Source organism: Stenella coeruleoalba, assembly GCF_951394435.1.
Source record: "Stenella coeruleoalba genome assembly, chromosome: X".
In the NCBI taxonomy this organism is placed as follows: Eukaryota; Metazoa; Chordata; class Mammalia; order Artiodactyla; family Delphinidae; genus Stenella; species Stenella coeruleoalba.
In genome coordinates, this window is record NC_137152.1 from 110318450 (window position 1) to 110345751 (window position 27302).

Here is a 27302-nt window from a genome sequence, read left to right on the forward strand (position 1 = left end):
AAAGCCCTCTGTATGGTAGCTTTGGGCTCATGATGGGACTCCTTTCGCTCCCCCCGGCCGATTACTAAGGGAAAGGGTCGCCGGTGGGTCCTTCGGCGTCCCTCAGAACCACGGGGCTCCTGCAGTCTGGGCCGAATCCGGGTGCGCTCCGGACACGGGCCGCTTTGCAGGGGGTGTGCTGGCTAGCGTAGGCCACCGGTGAGGCCACCTTCGCTCGACTCTCTTTGTTGCTCCCATCTCCCCAGCGCCGGCCGCGGCTGCCTGCAGTGACTCGTGACTCCCCGCCGGCCTCGAGGGCTGCGGCGCGAGGGCGGGGGTCCCCGGGCGCCCCCAGCCCGCCCTCCCCTCGGCCTCCGGGGCGGGAGCCGGCCCTCCAGGAAAGCGCTCGCCCCTGTCTCCTCGCAGCCACCTTCCCCGCGCGGCCGCGCCTTGCAGTCAGCGGGCCGCCCCCCGAGACGGAGGCACGTGGCCGCACGGGTTGCGTGGCGCCCTCGCCCGGCCCCCGGCCGGGCCGGCTCCCGCGCGCGCGCGCGCGCCCCGCACCGCAGCCCCCGCAGGCCGAGCCCCGGCTGGCGCACGCCCCGCCCCGCCCCGGGCCAGCCGCGCCCGCCCCCGCCCCCGCGCGCGCGCGCGCCCTCCCTCCCCGCCTCCCCCACGTGCCCCTCCCCTCGCGCCCCTCCCGCGCCCTAGATCCACCGCCCGGCCGAGGGGGCTCAGTCCGCAGCCGCCGACGCCGCCGCCGCGCCTTGGCCTCGGTGCAGGCAGCGGCCGCCGCCGAGACAGCCGCGCGGGCGAGCATCCCCAGGCTGTAAGCCCGCTTTCTCTCCGCGTGTGCGTGCATGCGTGTGTGCCTCCCGCCCAGCGGGCCCGCGTCCCGGGGGAGCGGCTGCCCTCCTGCCCCGCCGCCGCCGGTCGCGGGCTGGCCCCCGGGGCGGGTATCTGGGGCCTCGGGCCTCGGCCGGCCGGCCGGCCGGGGACGGGGGCTGCGGGATGGCCGGCCGCGGGGTCCCCTCCTCTGCCCTCCCGCCGGTGCGTGCCTCAGCCTCCCTCGGGCTCTCGCCGCAGGGGTGGCGGGCGGAGGGGACCGGGAGCGCCTGGAGGTGGGGGAAGCGGGAGGGAGGAGGGGGCTCTCCCTGGTTTCCTCTGCGGAATGGTGGGGAGTGGAGAGAGAGGGAAGGGGTTCCCTGGGCTTTCTGCCCGAGGATGGCGGGCAGTGGGGGGAGTGGGGCGAGGTGGGGGGCACCTCTCGGTTTTCTCAACGAGGATAACCGGCTGGGAGAGAGGTAGACGGTGGGGAGAGCGGGTGAAGATGAAGTAGAGGGCTCCCCTCGGTTTCCTCCTCGAGGACGGGGAGGGAGTGAAGGGGAACCGGCCTCGGTTCGCACGACGAGGTGGGCGGGGGTGGGCGTGGGAGGGAGTGGAGGTGAGGGGCTTCCAAGGTTTGCTCGTCGGGGATGCTGTGGTGGGGAGGAGGGGGGAGCCGCGCTGGTTCTTCTCTAAGGGGATGGCGGGGGGAGGGTGTTGGCGAATGGGGGTGGGGGGAGGGGGGGTTTCAGCTTCAGCGCGAAACCTAGAGAAGCAGGAGGAAGGTTTTGTAACATGGGTTGAGCCTTAGAAGGTGGATTTTCAAAACTGCAGGGTGTGACCTTTCCGTCTCAGAAAGCGTGAAATCCCTACAAGGTGCCGTCTGTTCTAGGCTCTGGGAGAGAGGTTTCTGCTTTCGAAGTTTCTCTTTCTCTTCCATTCCTCGCGGCCTCTTCTCAGGCATCCAGGACTAGGTGGAGGTTTGGAAATCAGCAAGGAAAGATTGTGTGTGGTTCGTGTTCGGTGCTATATTATCTTCTGCGTTTGAGACTGTGAGGGATTCTCAGGTTTGTTTTGATTGCCCTTTACAATAAAAACCCTGTACCAGCGAGACCCCTTGGGAAAAGAAGAGAACAAGGTTTATTAAGGGGACTCCAGGTTTGGTTTTTTAATTTCCTGAAGTGCAAGAGATACGTCGTTGTAGCATTTTGCTTGGCTTTCAGAAGACGTAGTAATAGAATAAACGTATGTCTTTGCTGGAAGTCCCCTATATTCATTTAAATTACTCCATCGGGATTATCTGAGCCCCCTTTGATTTGAATTTGGAATAGATCCAGATTTCCTAATTGGAGCCATCATTTTGTAATTGCCTGTAATTCTTTCCTGGGTTATCAAATCTATGGCAAGCTTATAGAGCACCAGGAATAATGTTTTTTCGTTATCTTGATTAAGACAGTTTTAATGTAAATTTTATGTTGTTCTTTGGAAATGTGAACATTTGCAGAATAGCATACATTTAAATTATGAGCCCCTTGGAATTTTGCAAAGCCTTTCCCTCCCCAGCTCGTCTCCAGGAACAGAACCCTCCCCATTCTTTACACTGAGGAAGCAAGGGCTTCTGGGATGGTAGCTTTGCCTTTGGAAACTCATGCTCATATTTGCTTAGGAAGAATACATATTGAAAAGGTTTAGGCCTTTAATGTGGTGATGCTATACGTGCTTTCCCATTTTGGTTACATAAGGTTCCAATCTAGTCTTTACCTTCAGTCTTTAAAAATGCTTATTTAACATTTTTCAGAGCAAATATAATCTTTATGCAACAGGAAATTGGTCAGATACGCCATGATTTGTGTGAACCACCTACCAATAAGTATATAGTCTAAGACTACCATATGGATTCTGTAACCATATATGGTTTTTGAAATTCTAGGCTGCCATTCCCATATTGAATTTTTGGAGAAGGAAAGCGCTCTTTTGTTTTTTGGGTTTTTTTTAACCAAGTCTAGATTTTTGAGTGAAACTTTTAAAAAATGGTGTAAGATTTAAATTGGGAAAATTCCTCTTATATGATACCAGGAAATTGAAGCTAATTTAATATGGATCAAACTAATGGACCACTTAAACATGATAATTTACTTGTGTACTGGAAATGATAAACTGGAAATGTTTTAAGTGGAAATAGAGGTTTTGGTCTCAAAGGTGGACGAGAATGCATTTATTGTTTTTTATAAATTTATTTATTTTATTTATTTAGTTTTGGCTGTGTTGGGTCTTCGTTGCTGCACACGGGCTTTCTCTAGTTGCGGCGAGCGAGGGCTACTCTTCGTTGCGGTGTGCGGGCTTCTAATTCCGGTGGCTTCTCTTGTTGCAGAGCACGGGCTCTAAGTGCACAAGCTTCAGTAGTTGTGGTGCACGGGCTTAGTTGCTCCGCGGCATGTGGGATCTTCCCGGACCAGGGCTCGAACCTGTGTCCCCTGCATTGGCAAGCGGATTCTTAACCACTGTGCCACCAGGGAAGCCCCGAGAATGCATTTAAACACTATTATTTGCACCATTTCTAATGTTAATGTGATACCCATTCTATATACTGGGCAATGATCTTAAAATAATACTTTAAGAATACAATTTAAATCTGACTGTTTTTTTCTCTTATGAATAGAATGCTGGGAGTGGTGAAGTCTTTTGCAGAGAGAAGCATGTGATGGTGGTGGGCCTTAAGTTTCTCTAGACAAAAAGAGTAAATGGAGTGTCTTTTGCGCAGCTTTTTAAGAACCTGTTGTTTGCCCTGCGGGACTGGAGAAGGGAAAAAAAAAAGATAAGGAACCTTGAAAAATTAACAAAAATATGATCAGATATCTTTCTAAATATTCTTTAAATTTTTGCTCATATCCATTTGAAAAGTAATTTGTAAGTCAAGGCTTTGCGTAAGACATTGACTCTTACCTCTAAAGTTTTGACGTTAAAAAAACCAAAAAAACTGTTCACTGACGGATGGCAGCTAACCTCCTGAGGCTGATCCATCCCTGTTTTCCTGCTTCCACCTCCCGGCTGCCTCCTTGCCCTCTTGTGCCAGCAGCTTTGGCTCTTATAATCTTGCGGGAGTTGAACAAATGTTCGTGCTTGCTTGAACTTTGGGCCTTATCTGTTTGGCTGCTTTCCCCAACTTTTGCCTACAAAATTTTTTTGGTTAATTGAATTTTCCAGTTGTTTGGGTTTGGAGTAAAAGGGAGCAGACTGTAATTATTTTCTCTTAAAAGATCTTTTCTTTCAGCTCCTGTTGAACGAGAGCAAAGAAAGTTTCTTTTTTTTTTTCAACAGAGTACTTAATTAAGCAGAATATATGACCATTTATTTATTCAACCAACATTTACTGAGTGACCGCCTCTGTTGGAGGCTCTGTGCTAGGTGCTGGGATGCACAGTGGATAAGAAATGGCTCCTGCTTTCTGGTGCAGTTATTAAAATGAAAAATAGACAGTGAATTCGTTGTGAATAATCAAGAGTTGTCCAGAGTCTTTTGGACTTTAACATAGCACTTTATGTACAGTAAACATGCTTTAGCCATGCAAACAGGGGAGCCGTTTCTTTCCAGGGTATTAGTCACTGCATAAATTCCATCTCACCTTCCCAATGAAGACATACTTAGTTTGGGTAATAACATGGTTTATAAGTCATCTTAAGGTCAATGACCTTTTAACGTTTTATGTAAAGTAATTAGGACATAGCAGACTCCTTGATATTAAAAGTTCAGCATTTTGTATGACTGTATAGAGTAGTGAAAAGATAACCAGGCCAGCATTCCTTCCTGTGACTTAAAGCAGCTTCTGACAGCAAATTGGGCCCAAAAATTTATTTTTCTATGGTCACCTTTGAATTACAGGTACTAATGAATGATGGAGCCCAGAGGAGTAGATAAGACTAAATGGGAGGGCGAGTAAACCTTTGTCCTCCTGCAGGGCTGCCTACCGAGAAGTCCCATCTGCAGCAAGTGCTAGACGAGTGGTTTTTAACTGGGGCAGTTTTGTCCCCTAGGAGACATTGAACAATGTCTGGAGACAGTTTTGGCAGTCACAGCTTGGGGTGTGTCTAGTAGGTAGAGGTCAGGCAAGGGGCTTAAACATTCTAGGATGCAAGGGGCAGTCCCCCGCACTGGAGAATCATCTGACCCAAATTGTCAGTAGTGCTAAGGTTGATGTAATTTCCTCTATGAAATGCAGTAGAACTTAACTTCAGGAGAGTAGAGAACACTAACAGTGTCTTGATGTGACTGAGTTGTTGGCCAAGCTTACTTTACTAGTCTTTAAAGTGACTAGTACCTGAACATCGACCCAAATCATGAAGACCAATGGAAGCTACCATTTATGGTACTTAGCTCTGTGCCAGGCACTTGTATACCTTGTCTAGTCTCTTCATTTTTAAATTAAGAACCAGGCTCAGAGAGGTAAAGTAATTTGCCCTTGGTTGCACAGCTGGGCACGGTTAGGAGACATCAAAATTGAGATTGTCTTACCCCTCAGAAGTTCATGGTTTTGAGCACAATGTCGTACTGTCTCCCTTGCTGTGTGCTCTATTCAAAGTCTTAACAAAATTAAAATTACTACATGTGCTATATATACCATTGAGTTTGCTGGAGAGTAATTAAAACCATGAACGTTAAACTTGATCATACTTGGAGTAAGTGGCCAGGAGTAGGGGGCGAAAGGGAACTGGTTACTTGAAGGCCTACGCTAGTTCTAGAAAATATGTGGGTTGAATTTACACCCATTATGTAATTTGATCCTCAGAGGAACTCTGCAGAGTGGTTATGATGCACATTTCATAGATGAGGTTAGTTAAGTAACTTGTTTAAGATTGCACAACTAATAAGCGGCAGAGTTGGGATTTGAACTTCAGTCCTGTGACTAAGCCACTGTCCCTTGCTGCTTGGTCTGGAGCTTGGTGTTGCTGAAGGGGAGTGAGGCGAGGACCCTGCTGCAGAGAGGTGAGTGACTGGTCCTGGGTAAAAAGTCGTTTCGGAGGTAATGTGTTGTAGACACAGATCACATCCAGGTGGAGAATGGAGAGGTGAACTATAATGCTATACCTTCCTCAACTGAGGAGAATTCAGCTGAACATGAAGTTTGTTCTAGAGATCTACCCTCACTGAGCCTGCAGTTGTCATTTGGGGGAACTTTATTGTCTGTCTTCCTTGAAAATTGTACTTTTTATGGTGGTGAAGCTGGAAATTACCTAATTATGTTTATATCCTTTCCGCAGCTTACCTTCAACCTTTTTTGGACTGTCGTATAGAACTTAACAATGATAGCATTTAGTTTTGTAGTCTTTGTACACAATTTAAACATTTATTTTTGCTGTGGACGTTGTTTTTATAACAAGCGTCATCAAATTCAATATTTGTGTTTTCCATATGGGGGGTGTGTTTTGTTTTGACAGCTAAATATTTATTTTAACTTTTGATGTGTTGTGTTTTAGAGCATAGCAAGAGAAAAAAAAAAAACCCCAGCCCAATAGCAACCATATTTTGTCTGGAAAGCTTTTTTTTTTTTTTTTGTGGGTAGAAGAAGTACCTCGTGTTTCATTTCATTTACTTTAAACTGGAAAGGAATTTTAACCATGCTTCTCAAGGGCCAGGATGCTGGAAAAAAAAAAGTTATTTAGATAAAACGTATGTTTTGATTTCCACGTAGGACTGTGAGCCATAGATTCTGATTATAATAATAATGTCCTGATTCTGACTACAGCGGCCAGCCACTTGGGTAATCAACCACTGTGTGCAGACACGCATTGTGATACTGTCTGACTTCATATCACCGCCCCCCCGTGATTTTAGAGTAGACTTGAGAGATCTGGTAAACCTTGCAAGAATGCACTAATCCTTCTGAAAATCTATTTTTTAAATGATAAGAGTGGTACTTTTTCATTGTAGGGAAATTTAGAAAATACAGACAAGCCTAAAGAAAATAAAAATCAGTTATAATCCACCACCCAGAAGTTAGTGACAATGTTTTGTATTTCTTTGTTAAATGCAGTGATTTTTTTCATGGTGGACTCAAGTCCATTGCAGAATCTCCAACTTATAAGTGTAGTCTAAGGTTTTTTAAAAATTTTACCAAAAGATCCTCTGAATTACTGTCGCATCTCTAGATAGAAGTCATGGCCATGAAGAGTGAAATGGGAACGCCACCCGAGAGTTAGAGAATGATCATGTGGCCTCCTCATGCAAGCTCCTTAAAATTCTTTCTCCTCCAAGTTGAGTAGTAGAATTTCAGCGCTAGAAAGGGCTGTCAAGACCCCGCCCCCCTGCTTTGTTTTAGAGGTGAGAAAACTGAGGCTCAAAGGGGCCAAACACCTGATCCAAGGTCATGTGATGTGTTAATGTCAGAGTTCCAATTTGAAGTTTTAGGTCCTCCATACGAAGGTAAGTTTTAATTTCCTAATTAAAAACTCTTCACAGCCAGAACTTTTTGTTGGCTTGTCCCTCAAAAGAACAAGGTATTATGGTGAAAGTATATTAACTGTATACTGAAGGATACCAAAAAGGCCAATTTTTTCCTAATTTCAGAAAATGATCAAAACAGTTGTTTGCAGAAATTTATCATATTATTTGCTTTACTGAAATTGAATATTAGTGGTGGGGAGCCTCTTTTGTGCATCTAGCCTTTAATTTCCTCTGGCCTAGGGAGCAAGTACAAGTACCAAGGCCTACGGAATATGCATAGTCACAGAAATGCAGCAACGACTTCGTAAGAGTCTTTACACATACTAGCCTGAAAGACCCCAATTGGAGCCATCGCTGCATGAAAGTTTTCTTTTCCTTTATAAAACGAAATGTCTGTTAAAATTGTGGTAAAGTTCAAATTGTGGGAAAGAAATTGTAAAGAGTGCATTTGCTTCCAAACTCAGGAAGTTATGGCCAATGCTGGCACAAGCGCCATGCGCGCGCACCCTCACATGCGGTCGTTGTTTTAAATCTGGCGCTGTTAAAAAATAAAAATAAGTTCTTCAGCTTCCCGCCCTTTCTTTCTTCACCCTCTTTGTGCTTTCTGTAGCTGTGTGGGCCCCTCTCTCTTCGTGTCTCTTTTGCCTGGGTGTCTATTTTACTCTCAGGGTGACCTTTTTTCGGTCCAATGAACTCTGCCCACTTTAATTTTTCCGGGCTCCAGAGTCGTCATCAAGTTTACCTGCCGCTGCGTCTTCCCCTTCCCGCATTGGCCAGTATTACAGTTACCCCCAACCTGGGCCAGGTCCGTTTTCCAGCCTAGGATGGTCAGGGAAGCTGCTCTCCAGAACAGGTGTCGGGTGAGATCTGGTGTCCCTTGATACAGAAATGTCACTGTTAGAATAGAATTCAACAAAATACATCTGGAGATTACATAGGCTGTGTACACATGTAAACCTGTGAACACAAAATCATCCCTTTTCTGTGGCCAGGGCTCCCGCAAACGCTAAAGCTACGTGAAATAATGAATATGGATACTCACTGCCAAAGGCTTACTATTGGAACAAGTGAGAAAATTGTCCCCTTGCCTATAGGGCTGTGCTGTGAAGTAGTTTCCCCTCCTGTTCCTCATTATTGCCTGCTAATGAATATGTGCATTGTCAGCGAGCCGCCAGCTCTTCCCAGCTTCCTGCAGCACACTGTACTGCTCTTCTGGAAATGGGTTTTGCTCTGTATTTAAACCAATGAGATTTGCTTGAGCTTCATTTTGGAGCTACTATGGGTGTAAAATACACAGATAGAAGATACACGTGTACCGGCTTTGTAAGTGCAGTGAAACCTAGGAAAAGAAAAGAGCAGTCAAAGTAAGTCTTGGTTGCCAGCACTCTACATTTTGTGGGATTTATATTTTATTCACGCACCTAAAAACTCTGGTTCTAGGGGCAGGACAGGAAGAAAGATGCAGCCGTAGAGAATGGACTTGAGGATACGGGGAGGGGGAAGGGTAAGCTGGGATGAAGTGAGAGAGTGGCATGGACATATGGACACTACCAAATGTAAAATAGATAGCTAGTGGGAAGCAGCCGCATAGCACAGGGAGATCAGCTCGGTGCTTTGTGACCGCCTAGAGGGGTGGGATAGGGAGGGTGGGAGGGAGGGAGACGCAAGAGGGAAGAGATATGGGAACGTATGTATATGTATAACTGATTCACTTTGTTATAAAGCAGAAACTAACACACCATTGTAAAGCAATTATACTCCAATAAAGATATATAAAAAAAAAAGCGAGTCATGTACCAGAATGTTCACTGCAGCTCTATTTACAATAGCCAGGACATGGAAGCAACCTAAGTGTCCAATGACAGATGAATGGATAAAGAAGATGTGGCACATATATACAATGGAATATTACTCAGCCGTAAAAAGAAACAAAATTGAGCTATTTGTAATGAGGTGGATGGACCTGTCTGTCATACAGAGTGAAGTAAGTCAGAAAGAGAGAGACAAATACCGTATGCTAACACATATATATGGAATTTAAGGAAAAAAATGTCATGAAGAACCTAGGGGTAAGACAGGAATAAAGACACAGACCTACTAGAGAATGGACTTGAGGGTATGGGGAGGGGGAAGGGTAAGTTGTGACAAAGTGAGAGAGTGGCATGGACATATATACACTACCAAACGTAAAATAGACAGCTAGTGGGAAGCAGCTGCGTAGCACAGGGAGATCAGCTCGGTGCTTTGTGACCACCTAGAGGGGCGTGGGGTAGGGAGGGTGGGAGGGAGGGAGACGCAAGAGGGAGGGGATATGGGGATATATGTATGCATATAGGTGATTCACTTTGTTATACAGCAGAAACTAACACAACATTATAAAGCAATTATTCTCCAATAAAGATGTTAAAAAAATTAAATTAACAAACCAAAAATAAAACAAACCAAAAAAACTCTGGTTCTTACATATATTCAAAGCATAAAATGTTCCATAGACCTTCTAATCACAAGAATTTGCAATATCCACCGAGTTCTAATTGTGCTTTTCAGTACTAAGGACATGATAGATGGGAGTGTAGAGATGTTACCGTCAAGGTTGTTTTGACGAGGATGGTACAAAAGTAAATTTCTCTACTCGATTAACAAGTTTTGTTATTCACTTTCACTTTTAGAGTGCGGATAAGGCTGCTTGGCTCCTGTCAGATTAAAAATGTGTGATTTATTAGGAAGAGGTTAAGGGCTGGTTTTTCACTGAATCTCTGCCGGGTCTAGTATTAGACTTTATTCTTGTTTGGGAAGCTGATGGCCAGCGTCTGTCTATAGACATAATCAATCATCTGTACTTTCGTGTGACCAGTTGAACTGATGTAACAGGTGCCCCTCCCAGGTTTCTTAGAGACTAAAGCGTATACACACACACACACACACACACACACACACACACACACACACACATAAATTCCAAAAATTTTTGTATCACTAAGCCATAGTAGTGGATTTAGACATTTGAATTAACAAAAATTTATGTTTTTCAATAGTTTGTAAGAAACACCCTGTAAATAATGGTAGTTTCACATACTTAAAACGATTTTTATAAAATGTCCTCAGGCAGATGGCTTCTAGAAGCTAAGGAGACACTTTAAGTTCCTTGTCAAAGGTTCTGTGTCTCCAGATGCCAGGGTCAGTTCAAATTTTCAAATTCTAGGCCCTTCCCTTCTAGGCCATAAGATGCAGAATTTTCCAGTGTAGTAAGCACACCTAACCACACTAAGGAAAGAAGCCAAGCAGCCCAGCTAATAGGAGGTGAAAATGCATACTCGCATCTACAGATAAAGCAGTCGGCCTTTGTTAGAGACACTTTTAAAATATCAAACCCTCCCCAATTTATTAAAGAATAATAGATATAATTGTATATAGTTAAAGTGTACCACATGGTACAATAAATAAATCTATTTTAAATAAGTTACAATAGATGAGTTTAGGATGAACAGATACACACTACCGTATACAAAACAGAGGTTCGGCTGAGGGGAGGGACGCTTCAGGGAGAGGCTCAGCCACGGTCAGCAGGCTTGTTGCTTTTCTGGTCGCCACTCCCCCGGCCAGCCCGACAAGATGCGCCGGTAGCGCGGCACCGATTCCTCTCGCTCTGAGCAGCCTCACCCTTTATACCGGAAAGCTGGAGGGCACTGTGGGGAAAACAAAACAAGAAGAAAGTGGAGGAGGTGCTAGAAGAAGAGGAAGAAGAACAAGTGGTGGAAAAAGTTCTCGAGCGTCAAGTGGTAAAGGGCCAAGTGGAGCACCTCCTAAAGTGGAAGGGGTCCTCCGATGAGGACAGCACATGGGAACCAGTAGAAAACCTGGATCGCCCCGGCCTCATTGCTGAGTTCCTGCATCACAGAAAACAGCACACGAGACAGATAAATCAGAGGGAGGCAAGCGCAAAGCTGATTCTGATGTGCAAGATAAGGGGGAGGAGAGCAAACCAAAGAAGAAAGAAGAGTCAGAAAAGCCACGAGGCTTTGCCCGGGGTTTGGAACCGGAGCAGATTATTGGAGCTACAGACTCCAGTGGAGAACTCATGTTCCTGACGAAGTGGAAAAACTGATGAGGCTGACCTGGTCCCTGCCAAGGAGGCCAATGTCAAGTGCCCACAGGTTGTCATATCCTCCTATGAGGAAAGGCTGACGTGGCATTCCTACCCCTCGGAGGATGATGACAAAAAAGATGACAAGAATTAACTCTCCTGAGTACCAGCCCCTGTCACATCTGACTGGGTTTCAAGTGGGGAAAGAAGGAGTTCTACTTGTCTTGACACTGTAGAGGGGGCTTGAGAAGATGTCCTTTGAAGAGCCAGTATAGCTTCTGTGCCCTACAGCAGCCCAAGTGCTTTAAAAACGCTCCATGCTGTATAGTTTGCACACCCATCCCAGTGGAGGGGAAGGACGGTCAGTGTTTCAAGGCAACCCACTCTGAACTTTGCTGAGAAAAGCAAAGGGCTTTCTATGAAGGACAAAACTTGCAGAATGAGATGTGGGAGAGCAAAAGATACTGTAGATCTTCAAAGAGCATCTCCACAACCCACAGCCTTCTTCCCAATAGTGTTCACTCTGCACTTTTACAGCATAGCATGTATGTAGTTTTTGAGTATTACTGGTGTATTATTTGGGGCGGGAGGGATGAGGTGGGAAAGAAGGGAGGTGGGTTAGGGTCATTTTTGTTAAAATTTGGGGCCTGATGGGGGAAGTGGTGAAACAAAGGAAAGAACAACTAATGATGATTTGGTTCTGTGTCCAGAATATTTCATCCTTTCAAAAAATGTCATTGGCAGCCTAAATGAGGACTGAGACACTGTTTAAAAGCTATGAATGCCTGAAACTTAGAAGCCAACGTGTTCCCTGCCTGAGCTTAATGCTGTTCCCAACAAAGGACTAAGCCAGTTAAGAAGTTACCAAAGCTGTGGTCTGTGGGATGGAAACTGGTTGAGGAGGAAAAGTCTTATTGGAGTGTATATGCAGGCAGGTCATTCTGTCTTAGAGGTGCTAATTCTTGAAATTGACAAGAAGACCCTTTCTTTTCCAGTTACGAAGTTATAAATGTCAGCTTCTCCACCCAAGCCACTGGCTGAAGTATTTGGGGAAGGGCAGAGGGTGGTATAGGAGGTGGGAGAGTAGGGAAAGGCAAGGGCCGATGCTCTTAGGGTGGAAAACTCCTGGAGCCTCTGTTTTTTGAACTTTGAAACCATTGGTGGCAGGGTTCAGTCACTGACAGCACAAATTCACTGAATCACTTCAGGAGTTGAATGATTTCTGAAGCCCTGGTCTCAGGAGAAGATTAAACTTTCATACTGGGGCAGTGGTTCACTTTAAAACAAAACAATTTTTTTTTAATCCTAAGAATTAACTAAAACCCAAAATGCTGTCTTGAATCATGAGATCCATCAGTTCTTGACATCGTCTAGACCTGCATCTAGAACTCCACTGTAAAATCATTTTAGGCATGTGTTAGGTTTCTGTGAAAACTTTTGTTTAACTGTTAAACTTCATACCAACACTGTCAGTTTTTGTCTTAATGAAAGTATAGATTTATAAAAAAAACACACTAAAAACAAAATAGATAACAAGGACCTACTGTATAGCACAGGGAACTATATTCCATATCTTGTAATGGAAAGGCATCTGAAAAAGAATAGATATATTCATATATGGATAAGTGAATCACTTTGCTGTGCACCTGAAACTAACACAACATTGTAAATTAACTATACTTCAATTTAAAAAATGGTTTAAAAAATAACAAGAAAATAGAAAAAAATGAAGTGTACAATGTGATGATTTGATACACGTGTACACTGTGGAATGATTATCAAGATGATTTAATACCCACTGTATGGAGTATCATTTATGTACAGTAAGCTGCATCCAGTTAAGGCATACAACTTCACAAGTTGCGGCAGAGGCATAGAGCCTTTTGCAGCGCATCCTTCCCCAGGCAACCACTGATCTGCTTTTGTGTGAGAGCTGCTTTCTATAAACTGAGATTTGAAAGTTTCTGGATCTTTCTCAATCCAAAGACCAGCTCTAAATCCAGAACGCTGTTTTCTTCTCTATGTTTAAGATCAAATAATGTGACAAGGAGATTCCAGGTTTGACTTCTTAGAACCTTTCCCTGGTGGCCTAAAGGCGAGTACTGAAGATTTTGCCTGCAAGTAAACCACAGTCTCTTCATTGAATAGCCTCGTTACATACTTGGATTGAAGGGAAATCAGAACCAAGAGAGAAACAATCCTGATAAAACAGAGAAGCAGTATATGTTCTTCTGAAGTAGGTAGGGTGAGATGTCAGATCCCCCAAGGACAGGACAAATAAACTAATTTGAATTTTGCTTCACACTTATTCATAAATTAAAAATGAAAGCATCAGAATAAATGTTTTACACCTGTAGGTCTATACCTCCAGCTAGTGTGTGTATGTAATCATCATTCAGGAATAACCCTATCCCTAGAGCCTTCCAAAAGATTTGAAATGGGTTTCAGAGGGAATTTTCAGTGGATGGAAGGTGTACCATCTTTACACACTTAACGTGCAAAGCCGGCTTTTAACATGCTGAATGTTGCTTTCCCATTGATATATTCAGTTGAATGAATGATTAGGCAATTTAAGGGCTAGAGTGTTGAGACGCACTTTGTCCCTTCCTCACTCACCCCCTCAAAATAATTCCTGTCACCGTCCTTTTATGTCTAGCTGGCTCTCCTTTCCATTGCTGCCACTCTGTCCTGCATCTCGTGTCCATCTGCCACTCCCGATTTCGACTGTTTCTGCCCGTCCCTGCTTTCCTTTCCCAGTTTTCTTCCTCCTCTTTTCTGTCTCCCGATGCTACTTCTCTTACACTGCTCTGCTTTCTCATGACAAAGCTGTTTTTATAAACATCTCCAGACCAAGTCATCAGCAGACTAATTCCAACATGTCAGATGTCATCTTGGAGACTGTTTTTCTTACTTTTTGTTTTGTGGTCCAAGAATTTCTTCAGACTCGTTTTTTTGGGGCCATACTGGAGGTCTGAGAGTTGTGAATGGTTGGTTTTCACATAATCAGAGTTGAATATGTTTGCAGGGCTATGTTATAGTCAGTCTTTGAAACCATGAATCACTGAAAAGAAATGAATGATGTACATTACAGCGTTCCTGTGAAACTTGCCTTTACAAAGCTACAGCAATTAAAATGGTCTTGAGGTAAGGAGATTTATTGCTCCTCAGAAGGTACTGGAAACGTTTTTTCGTTTGGTGTTTGTTTGTTTGTTTGTTTTTGGCCACACCACGCGGCTTGTGGGATTTTAGTTCCCCTACCAGGGATCAAACCCAGGCACTGGGCAGTGGAAGTGTGGGAGTCTTAACCACTGGACCGCCAGGGAATTCCCGGAAAGGGTTGGGTTTTTTTGTTTTGTTTCAAAAAACAAAAAAACTTCAGCATCTGTCAAAATCTATGGAATGCACAGCAGAAAGAATGAACCCTAATGTAAACTATTGACATTAGTTAATAATAATGTATCAGTGATAGCTCATCAACTGTAAAAAAAAATACAGTAATGCAGGATATTAAAGATAGAGGAAACTGGGAAGGAGGTATTGTGGAGGTATGTGGAAAATACTTTCTGCTCAGTTCTGTAAATCTAAAACTGCTTTTAAGAAATCTATTTTAAATCTATTATTTTTCACTTGGGATTCAGAAAGACAATGAATATATCAGTCACTTTTTATTATTAATTTGTAGATAAAAGCGCAGTGTTTGCTTTTACGTACTAGTAATGTAAGAGAAGTGTCTCTTCGTGAGTGCTGTAACTTGGACTGTGGGTCCCCTGAATAGTGAAAATGTGAGTTCCCGGGAGAGCTGCCCGGCGCTGTTCACCACTGTCTGGTTGCACAAGAGTTACTGAGCAGGTTAGTGTGAGCACTGCGTCGGGACTTTGTCTGCCACCACTGGGGCATCGTGCCATCTTTGTGGTGGAGTGGAGCCCCGGGCTTGACAAATTCTGTGCCCTACAACCCAGTGAGCCCTTTTTTGACCCTTGCATTTGTGGTATCACTAGCAACAGTGACAATCGGTGAGCTCATGCCAACGCTTGCAGCCAATATCCAGGTCAGAGTTTGATTGCTTTCGGCCAAAGGCTGTTGCTTGGCTTGTAGAAGCATGGACCTGAGACCAGAACCTCTGGGCAATTACTCAGCATGGCCAGTGTGACAGTAAAGCTATGTGAAAAGATGAGGTCTTTTAAGGTCTTCTTGCCAGTGGTTTCTGTATACTGGAACTGGCTGATTCTTTCTTTTTGACCTGGCTGATTCTTACGAGCAACTACAAGTACATGTTGCTTCCTTGAGTTGGCTGTGTAAACAGAACGTTCTCTGTAGGCGTTAGTAGGTGGGGGGGGGGGGGGGGTCAAGCCTGAGAAGGACATTGAGGCTGAGGGAGACAAGCAAACATTAGGATGGTGTTAAAGTCACTGGAAGAGGAAAAATTGAGAAAGCATCAAGAGTTGGAATATAAATGATGGCAGTGAAGGAATCAAGGAATGGATGTCTTGGGGATATGGTTGTTCACGGAATGCGTCCATCAGGTCTGTGATTAGACCCAGAGTCAAAAACTTCATACAGTTAGCTGCGAAAATACTCATGAAGGGGGGAGTTGGTTATAGAGATCACCTATTTAACTTATTAAATTTTATTGTATATCGGAAGAAAACTTTTAATGTATGGATCTGTTACGTATGCTCATTGTTATACCTGTTATTAGAGAAGGGGAAAGAGGAGACAGAGAGAACCTCTCCCTTGAGCCACAGTCCATGATGGAGGCTGGGGATTCCAGTTTGGCTGCCAAGGTCACGGGTTACTGTGGGCTGGTGGTGAACCAAGTGGTGGCACAGCCGCTGCATTCCTTGTGCTCACGCCTGACACCAGGTTCTGTGAGCTGACATGATTGTACAGCACTTCCTGTCCATTGTAGAGGCGGCAGAAGTCACCAGAGCATCCTGTGTTTGCCCCACAGGTGTAGACAGGCCCGGTCAGTCAGGAGGCCGGGCCCAGTCATGCTCCCCTCAGCCAGGCTGCTGGAAATAGCTCGAAGGCCTGCGGAGGTGCAGTGGCGATGGCAGGCAGGGCGGGTGTGTCACACCGTCCTCTTGCCCCCCGTTGCTCACCCAGTCGCCGCTCGCTGCCCTTCGGCTGCTCTTCATCTCCCTTCCCCTCTATCTCCTGTTTACCCTTGATTCAGTTACTTGTGGATTTTCTGTGAAGGAACAAGGAGGCAGGACCTCAGCACCAAAAAGTCAGGGCCCCTTGGCTGAAGCCGTCCAGCCCAGACTTCGCCCACTGCCGGGCTGTTACAGCTGCGTGGGCCTGTTGGGTGTCACGTGGAACTTGGGGTACTTGTAAAAGTTTCTGACATATAACTTGAAAGTTGATTTGTGTCACCTTATAAACTTATCGCTCCTTCCACTTTTAAAACCCTATAATTTTCCTTTACATGTGTGTGATTGTCCCTATAGCAGACACTGGCTGCGTGCATGCCGATGTGAAGGATTTATTCTGCGGCTAATTGATGGGAGCAGGGCCGCCCAGTGGCCAGCACGTAAGGAAACAGTTCATAGGGTACCAAAGGCAGCTTCTAGAGTATGAGTCCGAACACTTCCTCAAATGAAAGCAGCAAACGTTTACTGACTGCTTGCTCTGTGTGCTAGATGCTGTGGGGGACGTCAAAAGCAAAAAGGATCTCCTCAAGGAAGGAACATCCATTCTAATTGGGATTAGAGGATGTGGTGGGAAGAGTACTGCGCTGAGAGGGAGGAGGAGGGAGTCGGGAGTGTTGAATCCTGGCCCAAGTTCTACCGATAACCATCTGATCCCTGGGCAAAGTACTTCCCCTCAGTACTTACTTTATAAAAAGGGAATCGGACTGGATAATCCCTAAGACTTTCTATAGATTGGTTCACGAACAAATGGGCTCAAAAGGTAAACAACAGTACAAGGCAGTAATAGGATTCCAGAAGACGGTACCTTCTCCTTTGCCAGATGAAGTATGCAGATGATAGTCACTGTTATGTGTAAATGATATATATATTTATACTGTATAACTATACTAGTTATGACTATAGACCAGTATTTCTCAAAGTAGGGTCCTTGGACCAGCAGCATCAGCATTACCTGGGAGCTCGTTAGAAATGCAGATTCAGGGGCCCCACCCCAGACCTACTGAACCAGAAGCACTGGGAATGCAGCTCAACACTTTGTGTTTTAATAATCCCCGCCCCCCCGGAGGTTGTCACGCCCACTGAACTTTGACTGTGGGCTCTAGGAATTCGGGGCGGCGGTTCTCAAACGTGGCTGCCCATTACATTCCTCTGGGGGAACACGGGGGGCACCGAGCACGGGGGGCACCGAGACGTTACTAGTTGCTCTGGCTCCCCAGGGGCAGCCAACTTGAGGATCACTGGTGTAGGGACGGTGGCGTGCACCCGAGCGCCTGTTACTCGGTAGGGGTGACAGAGCTCAGAGGCACGGAGTCAGCCAGAACCAGAGCTGAGTGTGGGAGAAGGGGAAAAGTGGGTTCGAGTATGACTGGAAGGCCTTGAATTTCATGCTAGAAATTTGGCCTTCAGATTACAATGGAGGAAAGTTGGGGGGAAAGGGAGTGAGCCGTTCAAGGTGGTACATTCGAAAGGTGATTCTGGCGGTTCTACGAAGACGGGAGTGCGTCCATAGTCGGGAAGTCTGGTGAAGTAGTCTAGGTGTGAAGTAATCATGAACCAAATTGCGAATGTAGAAATGTGATTAGAAGGAAGAAAAAGTAGGAAAGCTCTCTTGCAGGACAGATGGCTAGGATTTGGTGATAGCTGTGGGGTGAAGGCAGGGTTAGAATGAGGCTTTGGCTCAGGAGTTCCTCTCTTCTGGGACAGCCAGTGCTCTCCAGATGCAGCGATCAGAATGGTCACGTTTTACGCATCTGTACTTATCCTCTGTCCCTCATTGCTTTGATTTTGGAGTTCTAATTTGGGGGGTGTGTATTCCCCAGTGACTTATAGAAAGACACAAATTATAGTCGTCCACAAAGCTACTCATGGTCATCGGGGCCGGGCGGGGGGGGGAATCCTGTTTCTCTTGATGAAAGAATGCTTGGAGTTGTGGGAAAGTTGTAAACTTGGCAATGACTAATTCAAGCCTATCAGTCAATTAAGTGAATTTTTATTTTATCATTTGTTTTATTTGGGAACCGTTGTAATAGTCACTGAAAGAACATCAATCTCCATATTTTTAAAACAAAACAAAAATACCATTGAACATTAGGGCAAAGGGCAAGAATTTCGAGGTTTTACCTTTTGACTTTAGCAAATGTTTGCTGCTCCATTTTTCTTGCTGGATTTCACCATTTAATTTGCTTTTGGTTTGGGGCTTTTGGGGTTTTTTTTTTTTTGCATTGTTCCTACTGTTCCTCATGCCTGATCATTTTAGTTCCCTTTATTCTGTCATTGATGGCTTTTTTATTCCTAAGTATTCTTAATGTTTTAGTTTTTTGTTTGTTTTTCTCCTTTTCTTTAGTCTTATAAAGCTCATTAGCCAGCAGTTATGTAAAGACATACGCAGAAAACACGTACAGTCTGGTTTTTTTTAACCTTTTGACCCCTTCACCCATTTCCCCACCCCCTGCCTCTGGCAACTGCCAATCTGTTCTCTGTACCGATGAGCTTGTTTTTTGTTTTTAAATTTTTAGATGCTGTGTATAAGAGAGATCATGCAGTATTCGTCTTTCTCTGACTAATTTCCCTTAACATAATGCCCCGGAGGTCCATCCATGTTGTTGCAAATGGCAAGATTTCCTTCTTTTTATGTCTGAGTAGCATTCCATTGCGTAAACATGTACTGCATCTTCTTTATCCATTCATCCATTGATAGGAACGTGGGTTGTTCCATATCATGGCTATCGTAAGTAGTGCTGCAGTGAACATGGGGGTGCAGATATCTCTTTGAGTTAGTTTCTTTGGATAAATACCCAGAAACAGAATTGCTGGATTATATGGTAGTTCTATTTTTTAATTTTCAGAGGAACCTCCATACTGTTCTCCATAGTGACTGCACCAATTAACATTCCCACCAACAGTGTAAGAGGGTTCCTTTTTCTCTACATCCTTGCCAACACTTGTTATTTGTGGTGTTTTGATAATAGCCATTCTGACAGGTGTGAGGTGGTATCTCATTGTGGTTTTGATTTGCATTTCCCTGATGATTAGCGATGTTGAGCATCTTCTCATGTACCTGCTGGCCATGTGTTTGTTCTTTGCGAAAATGTCTATTCAGCTCCACTGCCCATTTTTTAAATTGAATTGTTTATTTTGCCATTGAGTTGTATGAGGTCTTTGTATATTTTGGATACTAGTTCCTGATCAGATACATGATTTGCAAATATTTTTCTCCCATTCCGTAGGTTGCCTTTTCATTTTGTTGATCATTTCCTTTGCTGTGCAGAAGCTTTTTTATTTGATGTGGTCCCACTTGATTATTTTTGTGTTTGTAGCAAAAGTATTCTTCATGTTTTAGTGTGCCAGTTAAAAAGGAACGCGTGTATTTTTATTTCTTATCCCCCCTTTGTGACCACAAATTCTTTAAATTTGCATCCAGAAATGGCCCATTGAAATTTCTCCTTAGAGCTTATTGGGGGCCTGGTGGGCACACTGCTTACCTTTCATCCTTTTGTTAGTTTACAGGTTGTGCCGTATCTGGAAGGAGAGACCTTTTATTACTAGTTGCAAACCTGTAACAGCACATTTGATATTTTAAAGCGTTCCATATATTCCAATGCAATATTTTAAAATGGTCACCACTCTAACTTTGGAAAAGTTGTGCACTTTTTAGTTTTCTGAAGGAACTATAAAAATCTAAGGATGAATCTAGAAGGATCACAACTTGAAATGTGTAGTATATCTAGGAGATACCTTTTAAAAAGTATAACCTCTCTTTTCCCAGACTGAGTAAAGATAAAACCTTTCTCTTTGCAAATTTTGAAGAATATTATATCATATAAAATAATAGATGTAGAAACTTGTGTGGAATAAATGGTCTTCCAGGCATAGTATAGAGTATATTATACTCAGTCTAAGGACACAAAATTAGACTTTATTATATCTCTATAACATAATATCCTCTTGGATTTTGTTTATTAAGTTAATGTGCTGGTAAAGACTCGATGATATTGCAGATCCTGATTATGTTGAAATTATTAAAATGAGGCATCTTTTATCTGAACCATTTATTTATACCAATTAATTATTTTGCCGGATAAGAGCCACTTTATCAGTTCTTCTGCTAAAGGAAAGAAGTCGGTGGCCATCTCGTTTGTATTTCCTGTTGCATGTGATGGCAACATTTCAAGTGTGTTTCTGGATGGTGCAAATGCCGATGTCTCTAACGACCATAGCAGCGTAAGCATTTGAATCGAAGCAGGATAAATGAGAAGTCTAAGCGGCTGCTCAGTACCATCACAACTGTACCTAATTAAGAAGATATTTGGGGTTCACTGCTCTTTGGTTTCTTAGGTAGGAGAGACTATTCTGAAGGACATGATTAAGGAATGGTTACCATGACAATCGCATTCAAAGAGTTAGAGGAGACAGTGAATCTGTGGGGCTCATCCATTTTGATTGATTCAACTGGTCTTTTAGATTCATTCAAACAGCTGTTGTCTCTGGATTTTATTTTCCACGTAATTCACCCAATTGATTGGTGATTTGGGGATCATTTAAGCTTGGCTGTCCATAGTGATAGGACTGACAGTGTCTGTGACCAAAATACCGTTGTTAAACCTGAAGGAGAATGATTGTGTGTGTTAAATGTCACTAGAACACAGCTTCTGGCTTCTGGAATAACATAAATGGTTTGTCTAATTTCACTTATTAATTCTGTCAGGGTGGGATAAGATTAACGTGATTTATTTTAAAGCATGACTGACCCCAAAGTGTTTGGGTTTTATTTTGGATTACTTTGCTGTCATCACATTTTACCCAGTGTGTTTGGCTGCTGTTCTGTTTTTACTCTTTGACTTGCGCAATATCATCAACACAATTTGTGTTATGTCTGGTCGGAGCCACAGTTACACACTGCAGATTGAAAAGTGTACACGACTCTACGGCTCTGAGTGCCTTTATCCCCAGCTCAGTGTTAAGCGGGACACAGTAACGTGAACTGGACGTAGAAATGCTGTTAAAATCTTGCTGTACGTTTTCATCTCTCTTTGTGGGCTAGTTCTTGATGGTCAAACTCTGAACTGTGCAACTCAAGACTGCTCTGGCAGGGGCCCAAGTTGGACCCCCATGCGAGAGCTCTGCCTGCTCAGCCTTTGGGCCTTTCTCTCTTCTGCCCTCTAGAGGCCATCAGGGAATATGACATTCAAGGACTTCCTCCGCGAGGGAGAGCCGGCATCTTGGTGCGGTTACTAGATGCCAAGTTCTCTGGCCTCCCCCGGCCCCATCAAAGCCTGAATTTGCAGAGGTAGGGAGCAGACAGAGAGAAGGAAGGGAAGGTACTGGCCGGGTTGGGGTCTCAGGGAGGAAGCTCTTCTGGTTCTTTAGAGAACGGGATTCCTTCAAGTAGAGCCCAGCATGTATCAAATCCATCTCTAGGAAAAATTGGTTCTGGAAGGGTGAGTAAAATGGACTAGTATAATAAGGCTGGAGTGTGATGGATTCAGGTTCAAAGTTTAAGTCGGGTTCGATCTAAGTAGGGGTATATTTGGGGCCAGGTATCTGAGGCAGCATATGAAATGGTTATCCAATTTTGATAACCTTTTCACTCTGCGCCTGCTGGAATAGTCGTGTTAATTATATATCTGATATTCGGTGAGTACCTTGTATGCGTGAGGCCTTGTTAAGTGCTTTATATGCACTGCCCTGTTGCCACCTTACAACCTCTCTGTGAGGTCAGCTAACATGAGGTTCGCAGAGGTTGTACAGTTAATATGAGGCGGGGCCGGTATGTGAACCCAGGCAGCCTGACTCTGGCGCCCTTGCTATGAACAGCTGCGCCATGCTGCATTCTCCCCGCAGCTGCATGAAAGGGTGTGGCACCTTCTAGAAACTGAGTTCTGTGTGAGTGGGGTGTGGGTGGTGGGAGAAGAGACTTAGCCAAGGCTTTTGTGTGTACATACCGTGCTGAGTCCCGGGAGATAGAAGAGAAAGCAGGGATTTCTGTCCCTGTCACCAAGAAACTTAAAGTCCTGTAAGACAAATGAGGTATAATATAAAACCAATGCTGCATTATTCATACGATAGAATAAGAAAATATTATCTCTACTTAAGTATAGGTGGGAAGGGGACTAGAAGGTATTCTATTGGAGTCAGTCACTTTCAAGCATTTGCTTTTGAAAGTTAGCTCTTTGTCGCTGGCACAAATTTGCCTTCCTCTGGGCTTTTTTTTTTGCTGTACGCGGGCCTCTCACTGTCGTGGCCTCTCCCGTTGCGGAGCACAGGCTCCGGACGCGCAGGCTCAGCGGCCATGGCTCACGGGCACAGCCGCTCCGCGGCATGTGGGATCTTCCCAGACCGGGGCACGAACCCGCGTCCCCTGCATCGACAGGCGGACTCTCAACCACTGCGCCACCAGGGAAGCCCCTTCTGGGCTTTTGATCTGGCGGACAAGACCCCTGTCCCTATAGTCAGCGGACTTGTCCATTTCAAGTTTGGAAGAGTTGTCTTCAACTGTGACAGTTGTCATTAAGGTCTCTAAACAGATGAACCCGTTAGCCTATTGAACTAACTGGACCAGGTACTTATTTTCCCATTAACAGTAAAAAAAAGAAAAAATCTCTCACCGTTGCTTGTTCGATGATTGGCCTGGAACCGGTTGGTTGGGGCGCGGGGGGCAGTCATGAGCCTGGTTATAATCCTTGGTTTATGTTTGCCTTATTTCATTGGGTGGATGCTTCTTGAGCGCCTCCTGTGTTCCAGGCACTGTTCTGGGTGTGGGAATAGAGCAGTGAACAGAGGAGACGGGGCTGGGGGGGGCCTCCTCTCTGGGAGCTGTCTTTTCCTCAGATTTCATTTGCTCGTGTACATTTTACAGTTCATATAAAAGTGCCTTTGGTGTGAGTTTCAGGATTTCACACGTTGGGGATGATACAGTGATCACACTGCCTTTCTCCTTAGCCCCAGCCAGTCCTTTCTGAATGATGGGGGGTGGCTAAGGTGGTGATGCCAGCGTGCCCGCGGGGAGGCCTCGCGGGTGCGGAGAGGGCAGCGTGTCAGGGTATACCGTCTTTGTGTCGTGATGGGAAAAGCACAGGGCACACCTGTTTCCTAGGCATGCCTACCAGCCTGCGTCCTAATCCTGTTGTTGATTGGAGATAACTTCAGTGGTCGCAAGGCACCTCATCTCCATGGCAACACCTCTAAATATTCCTCTGGTGACTTGTGCTCTACATTCTGTCTGGATCTGAGCCCTCCTGTGGCAAAATATTCTAGAGCTGTTAAAAGAGGGGGGAAAAAAGGCTCAACTAATAAATCTATTCTAAACGACTGAGTCATTTGTTTTGATTACCCGGGTGATTGCCAAATGTTAATTTAAAACTGAAATAGGCCATGAGCTCACTCCGCTAACAATGCTGAGTGTTTGAGCTAATACAGCTTGATAATGAGGGGGCCAGATCCACTGCCGGTGCGAATGTTATATGATAAACAGACATTTGGGGAAATATGCAGAGCATCTTGGCAGTTTTCCTTTAGCTCCAAGGGTTGTAAATACAAAGCAGAACGTGTTACCGTGAGCCATGTCAAAGGAAGTTGATTTTTGGTTTTGTTTTTTAGGAATTTCTAACTTTTCTTCTGAAAAGGTAACTTGACCTCTTGGTTCTCATTGTTTCCTAACTTAGGTACGTCGGAGGTTGTTGTCAGCTGCGTCCCGCCCTCACCGAATACATCCCGTTCTGCACACATCCAGTGTGAGGTAAGTTTTCCGAGTCGCCACACATTCTTAACACTGATCTCCACCTCCTGGTGTGTGGTGTTAGGCTCAACGTTGTACAAAGATCTCTGTCTGTACCGTAGCCTCGAAGGGGGTTTGTTTTAATTGAGCTGAGCGACATCACCGCTTACCCTAGATACTGGGTCTCTGGGGAATGCCTTTTCAAGGGCAGACACATCTCATTTGCTTTTCATTTGGGGGCATGGAACGTGAGTGTGGCAAGCACAGCAGGATGGTCAGAGGCCTGCTTGAGGGTGTAGCTCTGCTCGTGCTGCCGCGTGAACAGTAGGGAGCAGGAAAGCCGCATGGAGCAGACCCTGGGCTGGAGCCCCGCAAGGCTGGGCCGCCCGGCCAGCTGTCAGGACTCTTCCGCCTGGGGTGAGCCGAGCCGACCTGTGGAGCTGCCACTGCAGAACCTGGTGATTTGGAGTGTTTCCATGGAACCACATTACCGTGGGCCGCCAGATCTTTCTCTTGCTAGGACTGAAGTTCTAAGTGCAGCCGCGTGGGTGTGAGCAGTGGGGTGCGCCAGGCCTTCCATTTAACATGCCCTGGATAGGCATCCTCCGTCCTCTTCCTTTCGCCTCGGCGGCTTCTGGACACTCTGTGACGGTGCCGGCTTACTCATTTCTCTCTCTTGAGAGATGGGGGACGTTCACCTTTGGATGTGGAAAGGAAGGGAGTCTGCAAGACGGTTCCTCCAGGCACAGTGTAAGGGGCCACGGTCTTTCTGCTTTCCTGGGCCCCAGTCTCCTTGTGTTTATAAGAGAGGTGGTGACATTCGCTGCACCGGACCACTCAGGATTTCCACTTGCATCCATCGAAAGGTTGCTGCGTTTTTGCCTTCCCCTCCACCCTGCCCCATTCCATGCTCAGTCCCACATTCAATGTAGGGCCTTTTATTTCAGTTAGGGTTGTTGCTTCCTAGGTGGTGAGAGTTGCCTTTCTTACATCTACTTGATGCAGGATTCTCCAGAGATTTTAAAATATATATGCAAGTATATTATATTAAACCCTAAATACGACTATAAAATATAAACCCTAAAGAGTGAAAAAGTAGGACAGCTTTTTAGAAGTGTTTAATCTGAATTTGATCAATTTCATCCATTACGATGGTCGCTGGCAGTCGTTCCCAGGGCCTGGGGCTTTAAACTGGCCCTGTGACAAAAGCTGCGGCAGTTTCTCTCAGCTGTCAGCCTCAGTCGGCTCTTCCATCTTCAGATTTAAGCCCTGGCATTACTATCATCCACAGCCTTCACCTAAAAGGGTTGTTTTCAAACTTTTTTTTAAATGATAAAAGCCTGTCTTCAAATAAAAACATGAGGTCTAAAACCCCAGCCGAGAATACCCAACCAGAACTGCCTGGGCTCAAGTAGGAGGCTGCGACCCTTCTCCTCCAAGGAGCCCTAGGGCAGTTGAAAAGCAGTACCCTGTTTAAGGAGCAGAGGTTTTCACTCTGTGCCCTTTCATAGCTCTTACTTTTATTTTTCCACAGCAAGAGAGACTAGATTGTTGAAGGCCATACACAGATGAGTTAAAAACATCCTCCCGTCAACTGAGTGGGAAATGCTGGCCAGGTGAACCTTGGCCGTTCGCGTGCATTGTATGCCCTTAGTAATTCCACAGCAGTCTGCAGCCTTGACAAACTCTTGTCAGTAAAAAAAACTTTAATAGAAACTATGTGTACAAGACTGTATTCCTAAAATGGAACATTTTAATTTGAAGTCCTTTGAACACATATTTGAAGTGGTTTTGTGACATTAAGAATACCTCAGTGACATCTTTAATTTGACCAAAACTTAGCATCTTTGGGTTTTCTTTTAGAGCCGTGAGTTTCTCAAGTGAGTTAATGAAATAGAATCCATTAAATTCTGTTTCACCGTGACAGAAATCTATGGGATTGATGTAACACAGTTCAACAGTCACGATGCAGTGGTATCTTATGATCTTTCTTCATTTCTTTTATTCATTCATTCGTTCAGCCCTACTGTGGACTAGGCCAGGAACGTAGGAGTGAGCAAAACAAGAAGAATGTGATACATTTTCGTCTGATATTCTTCAAGTATAGGACATCCCTGGATTACTTTCCTTTTGCAGAAGAGGAAACTGAAAATTGATTTTCCTATTTAAATTAAATTGCCCGGTATTGAGTAGACCAGTATGGGTTCAGGCGTACAAAGCAAAGTCCCTGTCTCCAGTCTGCCCCTTGAGCCACCTCCGTGTAAGCATGTGCAAATAATAAAGGATGCCTTAATTCCTGGAGATGCAGCTGTGCCTGGGACCCAAATGCCCCCCAAATGAAAACAGATGTAAACTGTATGTTTCACACTCTAGATTTTTAAAGTTTATTTGGAAAAATTGGACAGTTTAGGAGAATGGACTCTGCAGTTTCCACATGAGGATATATATTTTTTAATGGTAATGTGTCCCGTTTTATGTTCAGTACAGCATTTATCACAGGTAAACTTGATAATTCAGGGACTTGAAATTGTCCCATTTGGCTGCCCTTTAGGTATGGAATTACTTGGAACAAAAACTTGAACACAACATAATTCTTAATGCATACTTGAGCTGGGTACTCTACGTGTTTGTTTTTGTAGTAGAGACGATATTGTTAATGAGCATTTATTTCACATCTAGGAAATATTTGTATCATTGACATAAGGTCACTTTCATGATTGATTTGGCAGTTTTTAATATTCACAAAACAAAATTTTTAAAAGCAGTAGTCGTAGTTATTTGATTTGTACCATTGATCTTTTTTTTTTTTTAACTTGGTTGACTTTTTTTTCCCCTAACATCTTTATTGGAGTATAATTTCTTTACAATGTTGTGTGAGTTGCTGCTGTATAACAAAGTGAATCATCCCCATATCCCCTCCCTCTTGCGTCTCCCTCCCACCCTCCCTATCCCACCCCTCTAGGTGGTCACAAAGCACGAGCTGATCTCCCTGTGCTGTGGGGCTGCTTCCCACTAGCTGTCTATTTGACATTTGATAGCGCATGTATGTCAGTGCCATGTACCATCGATCTTGATGTGACCTCTCTTCTTGGTGCACAGACGGGTCACA

The 27302-nt window shown here is 44.7% G+C and overlaps 1 protein-coding gene across 3 annotated transcripts in view; it reads left to right on the forward strand.

The window, feature by feature from the left end:
• Positions 1–678: 678 nt before the first annotated feature.
• The window catches only part of FHL1 (four and a half LIM domains 1), a 60758-nt gene continuing 34134 nt past the window's right edge, over positions 679–27302 (forward strand). Inside the window, exons 1-2 of one of the 3 annotated variants that reach the window (XM_079911447.1) lie at positions 679–808; positions 24141–24214. The gene's annotated coding sequence lies outside the window, so the exon portion shown is untranslated. Of the gene's footprint in view, positions 809–1775; positions 1872–5606; positions 5785–24140; positions 24215–27302 lie in introns of those variants that run through there. The other 2 variants (XM_079911449.1, XM_079911448.1) reach the window with 2 other exon arrangements.